We start from the raw sequence: 12,562 nt of genomic DNA on the forward strand, positions 1-12,562 counted from the left end.
ACTATACTTCAATAAAAAAATTAAAATGAGGAGTTCCCACTGTGGCTCAGCGGTACAGAACCTGACTGGTATCCATGAGACTGAAGCTTATTCCCTAAAAACAAGACATGGGGGACATGAAGTTCCCATCATGGCTCAGCTGTTATGAACCTGACTAGTGTCCATGAGGACTCGGGTTCGATCCCTGGCCTGGCTCAGTGGGTTCAGGATCTAGTGTTGTCATGGGCAGTGATGTAGCTTAAAGATATGGCTTGGATCCAGCGTGGCTGTGGCTGTGGTGTAGGCTGGCAGGTGTAGCTCTGATTTGACCCCTAGCCTGGGAGCTTCCATAGGCCACAGGTGCAGCCTTAAAGAGCTAAACAAATAAATAAATACGTAGTTGTGCAGGAATTATTCTTTCAGTTGAATAATAAGAAGAAATGCACTTTGCTCCTTAAGCACATTTTTAAGTTCCGTTTCTGTCCAATATCTTAGATAGTAGGAAATAACGTGAGCAATGAAGTAAAATTTTGATGATTGCTATCTTATTTCCGTTATCCCTCGGTAATAAAACTGCGCTGACCTGACTTATTTGTTGCCGTAGTTTTGTTATATATTTGGAAATCTTGGTCTTGCAGCATACACTGCCCACTGGTGGCTCTGCAGGAACATTTCCAGCCACCTCAACGCTAATAGAAATTAGAACGTTCCCTGTGTGAATTGGTCATCCGAAGGTTAAATACCCGTTCAAATGGCATGAATATTTATGTCGATTCAGTGTTTGTTTTGGCTTTCTTTGAAATCACCCAACGCAGGAAAGAATTCTGCTGAGGCATGGGTCAGAGAACTGGGGTGTGTTCATACAGGATAAGGAGACTCAGGCACCCACAGGGGTGAGCTCTGGGCAGTGGGAGCAGCGTGGACCTCAGATGTATTAAGTGTCCCAGAGAAATGAGCCGCCAAAGGCTGCCTGGTCTATAAACCCACGGAGGGGACATTCTGTGAAGGTTAAACGAGAGATAAGATGCTCTGATCAGGGGTTTCTGGGACTAGAGGGGAGGGGAAGAACGGACTCCAGAAGGTGATGGTAGGAATTTCAGGGGGGCTAGGAAAATATTCTATATCTTGACTGTGGAGGTGGTTACATGAATCTATGCATTTGTCACATGTCCACAGGATGGGACATTGAAAAGGAGACACTTTATCTTATGGGCAGTATGTCTTAAAAAAATATGTAGGCCCCCTCTAGCTGAGTTTCTCTGCCGGGTTTATGATTAACGTCTCTATATAAAATGAATAGTCCCTTTCTTGTCTAACACCGGTTCTTCTCAAGATGGAGGAGCAGCAAAGAGGCTCCAATTGGACCCCTCGCCTGGGAACTGCCATATGCTGCTAGTGTGCACTGCCCACCAAAAAAAAAAAAAAAAAGACCCAATAAATAAACAAAAAATAAATCAGTCACACCTGGAAGTCTCTAGATTTTTGCAGAAGTGTTCCAGCAGGATGGCATCCCCAGAGCTGCTGATAAAAGACTTTAAAGGGGCTCAGCCATGCTTTGGGGGGGCTGGGGCTGGGGAAGACCTAGAAAGAGTTCAGCCCGCATTCACGGAGGTCCATCAGGAGAGCCTTTTGGCATTTTAAGGAAAATCAAAGGAATTTAGGCCTAAAGTAAATGGAAGAGACATTGACACTGAGTTGGTGCCAACACACAATTAAATGCTAGCGTTCTCCCTGGCAGAAGCCACAGAGTGAAACTGTGTGTCTTTAGGCAGAAAATGATGGGTGAATGTTTTTCCTGGAACTTGGAAGGAGGCAGACGTCAAATGTTTGGGCTAAGGTGGAAACCTGTGAATTGAAATGTCCAAAGAGCAGGGTATTCCTACCAAAAAACCCTTTTCCTTCTGCTGAACATGTACTCATTAAAAATGGGTTGAAAAGGCAGACATTTGGGATACACTGATATCCACGAAGGAAAGGCGGAGAAGGAAATGCATAGGTCAGAAGCAGTGGGGCATCCGTGTGTGGGTGACTCCTCTGTGGATGCCTGGGGAGTTATCTCAAAAGAAAGAAAGAACCAAGACTTATGCTGACCCCCTTGCCATTAGGCGGTTCAGGAGGGTCGTGGAAACGTCCCATCTTCCGATTTTGTGGTCTGCAAGAAGCAGTAGTGAGAGACAGGCATCCTACAAAAGATCATACTTTGTCCTTTGTCTGCATCATGGCCATGCCTCAAGCCAAAAAAAAGGACCTTAACATATTCATAAATCACCCTCCCAACAGTTAAGTCACATGTCGCCAGTTATACTACAGAACAATTATATGTTTTCAACCCCAGGGGTGCAGAGAAACGGAGACCCCAGCCTTCTCTGCTTAGGAAATGAAGGAGCACGCTCCTTAATCATTTTTAAGTTAACAGTGAAAACCGGAGTTATCATTTCAGTGGATGAGCTACAAGCAGGAAAGACAAGTGCAGATCAACACACTGTGGCCAGTGAAGGCATTCCGGGAGGGAGCTGCAGCTTCAAATGTTTCTTAGGAATCCAGAAAGAATGCAATCCAGGGAATCACGCCTTGCAAGGAAGACAAATGCAATCAGACAAAAAGAGTAGGAGGGCTTTATACCCAGAAGAGGAGAAACTGAGTGCAAAGCTCTTAACATCTTTGGCCACAGGATTTAATTTCTCCCCTAAACTGAGGCTGCTGCCAAAACTCAGCCTCTGTCCACAGCTGCAGAATAGAAATCCAGAGACAGAGTTTGGGGGGAAGGAGAAAAAGATAGTTTTATTGCTTTGCCAGGCAAAGGGGGTCTCAGCAGGCTCATGCCTCAAAGACTGTGCCCCCCTCAGAAGGGATTAGAAGGTGGTTGTATAGTTTGCGGAGTGGAAAAGAGGGCTGCAGATAAGGATCAGGGTAGAGGCAAGCTTGCATTGTCTTTCAAAACTGGTGTTTAATGGCCCCAGAACTGGTTCTGGTAGTCCTCCTTCTACCTGGAATGAAGAATGCCCCATCAAGGAGTTCTTCCATTGGTTAGGGTTTTAGGTCTGCAGAAAGGCTCTAAGATATTGTTCCTTAAGGAGGAACCAGGACCTGCCCCAAGGCTGCTCTGTTGTCTCTTGACGGCTCCTCCCTGGTCTCTGCCTCCCCTCCCTTCCCTGATTAGCTGCCACCCTTTGGGGTTCTGAGAAGGTCACAGAGGCTGAAGCTTATTCCCTAAAAACAAGACATGAGGGACACAGAAAGGCTTGTGTGCCCAGGAGCCCACAGCGCCCTGCTCAGTTACAACAGTGACAATTTTCTTGTTGTTCTGGATGGCACTAAGGAGCTCGTTGAATCTGGGCTAAGGGCTTGGGGTCTGGGGTAGGTTTGCCGGGCTTATAGCCTCGCTTCTCAATTCATCCGGTGTGGGCACTGCCTGACATTCTTTGACCTTTCTTTGCTCGTATAAAATGAGCAGACTAATTGCAGCCACTCACACCCTGCGAATGAATGCAGGCATGTCTGGAATACATAGAGTAGCTGATGCATAGCAGGAGGTCGACCAAGGTGAAATTTTATTAAATCTTGATTTTTAAAAAATCACAGTCTTTAATGCCTCTGCTCTTCTGCAGTTGTACGAGATGTCATCGGGGTTTTCGGTGTCCACAGAAACGTGATTTCCATTCAAGCTGAAAATTCTCCCGGCTGAATGGCATGTGACAAATGAAATACACTGAAGGGGAGCCATGGAAATTGTAGAGCCTGGAGAAGAGAGCCGAGCGTGAGTTAAATGGAAGACTAGAGGCATGGTGAATGCGGTCGTGGGTTTTTACCACGGGAACAAATAGAGGGAAACAGGTGTAGTGTATCAGTTGGCAAAGGCTCTTATAACTGCCATGCAGGTGTCAAGAAAAAGTGCATTTTCCTTTCCCCGGTGTGTCCAGAGATGGTGCAAAGAGACATCTCCAGCCTGAATTTTGCTTTAAGGTATAAAAGACCTCTTTTTGAATTTTGCTTCCAATGGGATTGCACCGACAGAGGACCTCAAGAAATAAGTTCTCTATACATACTTCTCTGTAAGTTTCATACTTGACAAAACTCCTGTCAGTATTTTACCATTGTGTTCATTTAGTTATCTTTCTTTTTTTAAAATTTGTATTATAGTTGATTTACAATGTTTTGTCCATGTCTGCTGTACAGCAAAGTGTCCCAGTCATACATACATATATATATAAAATTCATTTTTTCACATTATCATCTGTCATGTTCCATCACAAGTAATTAGATATAACTCCCTGTGCTATATAGCAGGACCATTTGCTTCCAACAAAGATGTGCAGTCACTAACAATTAAAAATGAAAAATAGGGAGTTCCCGTAAAGGCGCAGCGGAAACAAATACGACTAGGAACCATGAGGTTGCAGGTTCGATCCCTGGCCTTGCTCAGTGGGTTAAGGATCCAGCGTTGCTGTGCACTGTGGTATAGATCACAGATGTGGCTGGGATCTGGCATTGCTGTGGTTGTGGTGTAGGCCGGTAGCTACAGCTCCATTTAGACCCCTAGCCTGGGAACCTCCATATATCACGGGTACAACCCTAAAAAGACAAAAAAAAAAGAAAAATAGATTGAGATTTTAACATGTGCATATCTAAATGAAATAATATCTAATAGTTAAATAACTAAGTAATGTGTGATTTAGTCATTATGGCTTCCTTCTATTTTTTTTTAAGTTGCATTTTGTTGAAAACCTGTTTTTACAAAATCAGCCTGTGCTATGAAATACATTGTGGATGGTTATGGCAGTTGGAAAACTCCAGGCTTCTCAAGCAGTCTTTTTAGATGCCATGATGCCTTAAGACAGTTGACAGACATGTGAGCTATGGCCCTTGGGAAATTGTCTTGGAACAGCTGTGCTCACGTTTGTGTTCCTGGGAGGACTTCCCAGATCTGCTTGCCCTCCCTACTTTTGAGCCTTGAGAGGATCTCCCGGGGTGGTGGATCCTGGAGCAGGGTGGCTGGCCACTGTCTTATGCAGACCATGCCTTCTTCTGTCTTCTGCTTGCTGATGCTCACCTGCACCAGATCCATCGTGTTCTTGTCATGGAGCTCCCTGCTCTCCACAAGGTCCAACATTCACCCAGTTTCCCAGGGAACCAAAAGCAGCAATATTTTTTGATTTTTTTAAATTGAAGCAACGGCAACAAAAAAAATTGTTTGGTTTATAAAAACCGTTTCTTTCTTTCTTTCTTTCTTTCTTTCTTTCTTTCTTTCTTTCTTTCTTTCTTTCTTTCTCTCTTTCTCTCTTTCTCTCTTTCTCTCTTTCTCTCTTTCTCTCTTTCTCTCTTTCTTTCTCTCTGTCTCTCTGTCTCTCTGTCTCTGCCTCTCTCTCTCTCTCTTTGTTTTTGTGGGGCTGCACCTCTGGCATATGGAGGTTCCCAGGCTAGGGGTTGAATGGGAGCTGTAGCTGCTGGCCTACACCACAACCACAGCAATGCTGGATCTCTAACCCACGGAAAGAGGCCAGGGATCAAACATGCATCCTCATGGATGCCAATCAAATTTGTTTCTGCTGAGCCATGACACGAACTCCAAAACATTAATTTCTACTAAAGTGAAATGGATAAGGACATGGAAGGGACATGCATGATATAGAAAACTGTAAGTCCTATACACAAACCTCATGACAAATAAAGGAAATCAAAATACAAGAAGTCTTATTTCGACCCTTGTACACTGTTGGTGGGAATGTAAACTGGTACAGCCAAGTGGTTCGGTTATGTACATACATGATTTTCTACTTCAGATTCTTTTCCCTTATAGGTTATTACAAAATATTGAGTAGATTCCCCTGTGTTATACAGTAGGACCTTGTTGTTGACCTATTTTATAGATAATAGTTTGTTAATCCCTAATTCCTAATTTATCCCTGCCCCCTTTCCCCTTTTGGTAACTACAAGATTGTTTTCTATGCCTGAGTCTGTTTCTGTTTTATAAATAAGTTCATTTGTACCTCATATTTTAGATTCCACATATAAAGGATATCGCATAGTATTTGTCTCTCTCTGCCAGACTTACTTCCCTCAGTATGAGAATCTCTGGTTGCATCCATGTTGCTGCAAATGGCATGATTTCATTCTTCTTTATGGCTGAGTAGTATTCCATTGTGTATATGGACCACTTCTTCTTTATCCATTTTTCTGTCAATGGACACTTAGGGTGTTTCCATGGCTTGACTATTGTGAATAGTGCCGCCATGAATCTAGGGCTGTATGCATTTTTTTTTTCTAATTAGTGTTTTTGTTTTCTTTGGATACAAATATTTGTTAACATGTGCAACATTTAAAAACCTTTTTTTGCGAGTTCTCATTGGGACCCAGCAGGTAAAGAAGCCAACACATTGTCCCTGATGATGCACGTTCGATCCCTGGCTTTGCTCAGTGGGTTAAGGATCCCAGCATTGCCACAAGCTGAGGTATAGGTCGCAGATGTGGCTCGGATTCAGTGTTGCTGTGGCTGTGGTGTACGCCTGCAGCCGCAGCTCCAATTCGAACCCTGGCCCAGGAATTTCCATATGCCACAGTTGTGGCCCTAAAAAGAAAAGGAAAAAATTTAAAAACAGGTAGTGCAAAATGCCATTGGTTGTTTTACTCCTCTTTCTCTTCCTGGGGAAGCAGTATAAGGAAGTTTCAGTGTTACCGTGAACCCCGGTGACACTGAAATGTCTGCAGACAGCAAGAAAAAAAATAACAAGAGGAGGAAGAGAGCAGGGAAGCCTTGTGAACAATAAAGTTGCTACTTTTAAGTGAACGGAATCACTGCAGGAGAGGTCAGAAAAAGGAGTGTCAGGGGGATAAAATCACTCTCACGTCAGAAAGAAGACGTTGGTCCTGGTCCCAGGAACATTCCAGCTTTGCTGTCCGCTTTGAAGGAGAATCCTGGGTGGCGCCTTTGGAGCTGAAATGCAGATGAATAGCCCAGGATGGGAAGCACATCCTTATGGATAAATGGGAAGCAAATCCTTTTGGGCACGTGTATGTCTGGCGAGGCCTGGCACAGCAATGAGAATCCACTCCACGTTTCTCATTTTCCTGTGTGTGGCGACTCCATAGCGACAGCTGGCGTGCAGAACCACTGCTGTTGCCACACTGGCCACACACCAGATGTGCTGTGTCGTGACAACCATGGCTCTGATGTGAGTTCTGATAAAAGTCTGGATGGAGAATCATTCCATGCTGGGGGCAGGTGTGCTCAAAGGATTCACCCAGGAGTGTCTGTACAGTGCATTTTGCTGACCGGTGACACCTGCGATGACCCATACGTGCTCCCGGACTGCTTGTATAAATAACAGGTGGAAGAGCTGTGTGCCTTTACATGGTGTCTATTTTGATTTTTTTTTTACACATATGTACATTATTGTTCTCACACTCTCTTGCATTATGGTCTATCTTAAGAAAGTGGATAGAGTTCCCTGTGCTGCACAGCAGGACCTCATTGCTTATCCATTCTCACTGTCCTCACTTGCATTGACTAACCCCAAATTCGCAGTCCTTCCCACTTCCACGTGGGGTATGTTTTGCCCGACGATGTCTGAAGCCTTGACAGGGCTGTAACCCCCCAACAGGTGCAACCCAGTCCTCAGCCCGAAGAACAAATTAAGGTTTGAGAGCCCTAAAAGTTACCACCACAGTTCAAAGAGAGGGCCCTCCTTTTAGAAAACTATTGAGTTCAGTACTTTGCTTCAGAGCCCAATGCCGCCCAATTCATCAGCAGAAAAAAATCCCCAACCTGCTAGACTTTTTTTTTTTCTTTTTAAGGCTGCACCGTCAGCAATATGGAAGTGCCCAGGCGAGGAGCTGAATCAGAGCTGCAGCTTCAGGGCTACGCCACAGCCAAAGCAACATGGGATCCAAGCCACATATGCAACCTATGCCACAGCTTGCAGGAATGCCAGATCCTTAACTCACTGAATGAGGCCAGGGACCAAATCTGCATCCTCATGTATGCTAATCAGGTGCTTAACCCTGAGCCTCAAACAGCAACTCCCAGATATATTTTCTGACCATTTCAACTTTCTTTCCCTCCATCAGGAGGTACCTATCATGGTGAATTAGTTTAATTTTTATACAGTAAAACTCTTACTGAGGATTTCAAGTGCTATGACCTTGACATGTCCTTAAAACATCTATTTTTTTCTTTCAGTGATGATGCTGATTTTTTTTTTTCCACCTGGGAATCAGAACAATTTGCCCATGTGTTTCCTTCCACGATGTTTTCTGTTTTCTGAAGTGCAACCTAGCGAGAGCGTTGCTGCTGTTTTGGAGATATTTCACAATCTACATTGAACCTCCCAGAGAGCGGGGGAGTCCCTGGGCAAAAAGGTACATAGGAGAGTCAGGGGAGGGGACATCGCCCCGTGCCTCTACTTGTGTAAACAGCGTCACAGGGAAAAAGCATTCTTACCAGTGACATGGGTTTTTCTGCTTTGGAGTTTTCGGTCCACCTGAAGGCTGGAGCAGGATTTGGAAAAGCAAAAGCCCTGGCTAGGAAATGCCGTTGGTGGACGGTTTTGCAGGTCAAACCCTCAACTTGGATGTCAGAGCCCCTTAAACAGCGTGTGTTCCTTAAAGAGACTGACATTTCCATAAGTGCTGAGAGACGTGCCCTTCTGTTGGTAAAGAAATGACGAAGAGACACATGGCTGTGAAACTCTGCCGCTGCCCACGGGTGCTGAATAGAAATGCAGAGGCCGAGTTTTGGGCGGAGGTGAACCAAATAGCTTTATGGCTTTGCCAGGCAAAGAAAGGTCCTAGCAGGCTCACGCCTTAAAGACTGTGCCCCCTGCTTTGGGAAGGAATAGGAGGTGGTTTTATAGTTTGGGGCGTGGAACATAGGGCCACAGAAAAGGATCAGAGTGGAGGCGAGCTTGCATTGTTTTCCGGAGTGGGTGATCCTTCTTTTTGGAATGAAGAATGCTTGGTAACATCCTCCATTTGTTGGGGGCATCAGTTCTGCAGAAGTTCTGTGTATTCTTTGAGGGGGGACCTGGGACCTGCCCCCAGGTGGCACGGTGGTCTCCTGACAGCCCCTCCCTGGTCCATGCATTCCCCCCCCCACTTCCCTGATCAGCACCTGTGGGCACCTGCCCTTGGGGGCTCAGGGAAGGGCCTGGTGGCTGAAGCCCATTCCCACAAAACAAGACCTGGGGGACCCGGGAAAGCTTGTGCCCAGGAGCCCCAGAGGCCCCCTGCTTGGTTCCCACGTTGACAAAACAGTGTTTTGCAGGGAACCAGAAGGGCTGCGAGGCCCTGAGTCCCAGACTTTGCTTCCACAGGAATTGCCCAAGCTTTTGGCACAGACTTTGTCTTACCTGGAATCACTATAATTGGTCGGTAACATACATTCTTGCCACTAGAAAAGCAAAGCCTTTCTCTTCAGATTCTTCTGAATGATTTTCCTTCTGTCTTTATCCTACCAGGCATGAGTCTCTAGGGAACATATACAGGGAAAATGATGTCCAATGTGCAATGTTGAAATTCTAGAAAAATCCACATGCGTGTTCTTCCTGGTGTGTGTGTGGCGTGTTTTGTCCTTTGCTGTGAGAATTGACTTTCTTTGATATGATGGGGTGATCATTTAAAAGGAATGGGTTTGGGGCATTCCTGCTATGGCACAGCGGAAACGGATCCTACTAGAATCCATGGGATGTGGGTTCGATCCCTGACCTTGCTCCGTCGGTCAAGGATCCTGTGTTGCTGTGGCTGTGGGGTGGGTGTGGCTCTGATTCGACCCCTAGCCTGGGAATGTCCATGGGCTGAGGGTGTGGCCGTAAAAAGCAAAAAAAAAAAATTTATATATATATATATAAATAAAATAAACTGAGTCGGTGTTAGGTATTGTCAAAATGCTAAGATTCATTAGTTCCTATTTTGGACTTTAAAACCTTTTATTTCCTTAATCATAAGGATAAATCCATTCTTTTTCTAAAAATTGTATCTTTATTTCATTTTTCCAAGAGCTTCATTCAGCCAAGGAGTTTGGAGTGTTTGGCAATTTCTTGATCATTAATGACAGAAAATTGAATCTGGTTTTTGGCCTGTTTGGCAATGTTTTGGTGTGCATTTTGTTAGTGAACTGATTATATAGGCTATTTTATTTGGAAGAGGAGAGGAACAAAATAGTCAGCCCAATGTTTTTGTCACTAAAATATTCTTCTTGAAGACAATACACAGTTAATGTGGGTTTTAAAATATATTCAGGTATTGGAAGAGATAAGAAACTGGAGTTCCTGTGGTGGCTCAGCAGGTTATGCACCTGGCTACTATACATGATGACGCAGGTTCGATTCCTGGCCTTGCTCAGTGGGTTAAAGATCTGGCATTACCATAAGCTAAAGTGTAGGTCACAGGTTCATCTCAGATGCAGGCTGTGGTGTAGGCTTGCAGCTGCTGCTCCAGTTCAACCCCTAGCCTGGGAACTTCCATATGTTTTGGGTGTGGTCACAGAAAGAAAAAAGAAAGAGATAAGGAACTGAACGCATTTCTAAGTATGATTCATGTCGTATTATGCACATGCCAAATACATGCAACGTGGATTTTTCTGTGGACACTGAGATTTTCAATTGCTGGCTTATACTTCAGATCTGTGTCTTGCCGAAAGATTCCACTTCTAGAAGGATGTGTGTGTGTCCGTGATTTAGGAATGTCCATAGACTGTATTTTCTTTCATGTATCTTACATTTTCATGAGCTCAACTCCTTCCAACCGCTTATTTTCATAAGATGTGACTGAAAAATGGGAGGAGCCATTCCCGTCGTAGCTCAGCAGGTTAGGAACCCACCTAGTATCCATGAGGTTGTGGGTCTGACCCCTGGCCTGGCTCAGTGGGTGAAGGATCTGGCGTTGCCGTGCGTTGGGGCGTAGGTCACAGATGTGGCTCCGATCTGACGTTGCTTTGGCTGTGATGTAGACATGCAGCTGCCGCAGTTGCAGCCCTAAAAAGAAAGAAAAATGGGAGGGCGATTGGATTTATCCTTTTGAATCATTATGTCTCATCAGAAAGGACGATGGGTTTATCTTGTTAAAGGAGCAAAGGACCAAAGAGAAGTGGTTGTTGCCTTCATCAACCCGGTTTGCTCTCAACACACACACACCACTGTCCTTTCATGGAGGCAAGAGGGTGAGAAGCCAGCTTTTTCTTTCAGTTGTAAAATGATGCAGAAACACACTGTCTACTTTTTCATCGCATTGTATGGTTGGTCTGATATGCTCTCCATCTCTTAGGGATACTTGGCCATTTCTTGATCATCCATGATGGCAAACAGAATATAGGGTCGGCTTTGTTCCCTGGCCAAAGAATCTGGGAAAATTGGAAGCATATACCCATTCCACTTCATTTCCTTGTCCCTCCAATTTCTATACCCAACACAGTCACTCTTTTTTCTTCTTCTCCTGGAGTTGAATGAGCTCTTCTTATCCCAGGCCAGTACACACTGTCAAGCCACCGTAATCATGTCAAGATGGTTACTGACATAAAGATAGAGTGATGGATAAAAGGCACAAAAAGGAATTCCCGTTGTGGCTCAGTGGGGTGACAAACCCAACTAGTATCCATGAGGATTCAGGTTCGATCCCTGGCCCCACTCACTGGGTTAAGAATCAGGTGTTGCCTTGAGCTATGGTGTAGGTCGCTGGTGTGGCTGGGATCCCATATGCCTGTGGCTGTGGTGTAGGCTGGCAGCTACAGCTCAGATTCTACCCCTAGCCCAGGAACTTCCCTATGCTGCAAGTACATCCCTAAGAAGCAAAAAAAAAAGAGAGAGAGAGAGAGAGAGAGAGAGAGAGAAAAGTGCACAATACAAGTAGATTTGAAAACATTTGAGAATGGGAGTTCCCTGAGGGCTCAGGGGTTAAGGATCCAGTGTTGTCACTGCTATAATGATGAGGGTTCAGTCCCTGGCCTGGAAACTTCTGCATGCCGTGCACATGGGTGAAAAAAGATGGAAAAAAACATCACACAAGAATCACTGGTTGAGGAGTCCCCTGGTGGCACAGCAAGTTAGGGATCTGGTGCTGCTGCAGATGTGATGCTGGTTCCATCCATGGCCTGGGAACTTCTATGTACTGCAGGTGGAGCCAAAAAAAAAAAAAAGAAGAGAAAAGAAAAAGGATCCCTAGTAGCTTTGCACAGGGGGAGGTAATGTGCTGAAACCTATGAATATTACAGACACACACAGAACAAATAAGCTGTCATGACAGACCCTGAACGATAAGGAGCCTAAATAGGAAATTCACAGGAATTCAAATCCACATGGTGAGACACTAGGTGAAAAGGAAGTCAGGGCTGTTGGTGGAGGTATTGTTTTGGAGTGTAATGAACTTAAAAAGGAATGGTTGAAGGACTGATAGTCTAACTCCCCGATGGGATAAGATGCAGCCTTAATCAGAGCAGTAGCACTATTGCAGGTGGCACAAATGATTCCATGTTTTTTAGGGCAGGAAGTAAGCAACAGGCAGGAAAAACACCCCAAACATGGCATAGATCCTGATTTTATAATACAGTGACAATCCCTTTGCATGCATATTGTTATAATGTTACAGATGCAGAATG

Source organism: Phacochoerus africanus, chromosome X (genome assembly GCF_016906955.1).
Source record: "Phacochoerus africanus isolate WHEZ1 chromosome X, ROS_Pafr_v1, whole genome shotgun sequence".
Taxonomy (NCBI): Eukaryota; Metazoa; Chordata; class Mammalia; order Artiodactyla; family Suidae; genus Phacochoerus; species Phacochoerus africanus.